Raw genomic sequence first — 1,874 nt, 5'->3', positions numbered from 1 at the left:
TTGAGATGGAAACATTGTAAAGTGACAGAAAATATTGTGTACTTATCCTCCGATCCCTGATGCTACTTATTTGAGGTGTCCTGAATTGCCATAGAAGATCACCAATCATTTTTGGCCCAGACCTTATCTCAGACATTCAAAAATCTTGTTCCCAAACTTCTGCTTCTTCCCCACTCAGAAGACTGGCTGAAAGGTGTCAGCTATGAGTTTTAAAACAAAAAAACAAATAGTTGGATCTTTAAAACTCCCTGTTCTCTGAGTTTCGTGATTCATGTTTTCCAGTGTAATCCCATAGAAATCTGATTGTTCTTGGCTTTTGGATAGAGAAGACCTCCTGCCTGCCTGCCTTCTTGCCTGTCTAATCCACAGGCTAAGGAGATAAAACATTGCACAACTGAAGAAGTTTTCCCGAATGGGATGTATCTACATTAATTCAGCCCAGGCCTGAGCTCGCCTTTACTTTCTACAACCATCCTAAAACCAACAAGCTGCTATAGAGGCAGTTCTGCAGATCTCATTCAATCTCCTTTCTGTTTCCTTCCTGAACAGCATCTGCTGTGATCACACACGTGACTGCATTGTGCCCGGCTGCTGCTGCTGTGCCCAGCCATTCCGCAGGCTCCATCATCTTCTTGATATCCCTTGATATTGGAAGGGACTGGGGGAGAAAAGGCCATGCTTCATGTGGGAGGTACGTATCATGTACCGTAAGCTCTCCTGCTTAATGTGACCCATACATTTCCATACTTTAGATTTGCTACTTACTCTTTTAGAAGCTGAGAGTGTTAGCACAATCTTCCTCTCTCCCCAGACCTGAGCACCCAAAGGTGCAGTGACTTTTTACCAAGTGTGAATATGAAAAACCCTCTCAATCCTCTCACAGGACCCACAGACATCCCAATATCCCCAGTCAGTACTGCCAATTTCCTGCAGACTGCAAACAGCTATAGACAGGATTCCAAACGGTTAATTTCAAATAGCTCCTTGTCTCTCATCTCTGCACAAATTCCTGTCATGTTGCATTACATGTAAACAACTCAGAAACTTAATGGCATGACTTTCAGTCAAAAACTGGTATGGTTTTTCCATCTGAGCAGATAAATTGCAGTTAGTAGCAATATAGAATGATGCAATCTGATTAGGGTTTCAATTGTTTTTCAGGATAAAATATTTTATGTGAAAGTAAAGCCAAAATTCCTCCTGGCACAACATTGACTTCTGTGCAAAAATAAAAGACTCATGTAAAATCCATAATACATTATTTTTAGTGTGTTGTTACAGTAACTAACTTTGATAACTTACTGTAAACTAGGTGTCAGATCAGATTCCAGTCCCTATGGAAATGGTGTTGCCAATTAAGTTAGGCAACAGGAATATTTTGCTGTAGAGGAGACTCTTCTGAGTGAGTCTTTCATCACCTTGGCATTGGACTTTTGTATTTCCATTTCACGTGGCCCAACTTCTTCCCGAATACATTTGACGTAAAACTTCTTGTCATTCCTTTTAGTTTTATTGCTATGTACTGTAGTGTTGTTCTTCAATTCTGGCTGCAGGCATTGTTCGTGTTTGGTAGCAGTTCTATAGATCCAGACTCAGGAGCTCAGCAGCATAAACCTTGTTAACTACCAGTGGGATTAATGTGAGGAACTCCATGAAACCCCTGAGAATGCATGCTTCACTGAGCAATATGTCCCTCAAAACTTTAGGATGGGGTTTACCTCTTCCTTTTTTGGTTTCCAATTCCTTTTTCCTCTCCTTTTGAAAGCAAAATTCTATAAAAATTAATGCAAGTGGATAAAAGCACATTCTGGGGGTTTTGTTCTCTTTCTTTCTTCCTTTCTTCCTTTCTTCCTTTCTTCCTTTCTTCCTTTCTT

The 1,874-nt window shown here is 40.5% G+C and overlaps 1 long non-coding RNA gene across 1 annotated transcript in view; it reads left to right on the top strand.

Moving 5' to 3' along the window:
- Positions 1-605: 605 nt before the first annotated feature.
- LOC122161925 overlaps positions 606-1,874 on the top strand; it is a 5,572-nt gene continuing 4,303 nt past the window's right edge. Inside the window, exon 1 of the long non-coding RNA XR_006169344.1 lies at positions 606-691. This is a non-coding gene — a long non-coding RNA (uncharacterized LOC122161925). The remainder of the gene's footprint in view (positions 692-1,874) is intronic.

The sequence above is a fragment of the Centrocercus urophasianus genome, unplaced genomic scaffold (genome assembly GCF_019232065.1).
Source record: "Centrocercus urophasianus isolate 14NV4802_14NV808 unplaced genomic scaffold, USGS_Curo_1.0 seq_10, whole genome shotgun sequence".
Classification (NCBI taxonomy): domain Eukaryota; kingdom Metazoa; phylum Chordata; class Aves; order Galliformes; family Phasianidae; genus Centrocercus; species Centrocercus urophasianus.
Note: the sequence above shows the minus strand (reverse complement) of the source record. Positions and strands in the feature narration are given on the sequence as shown.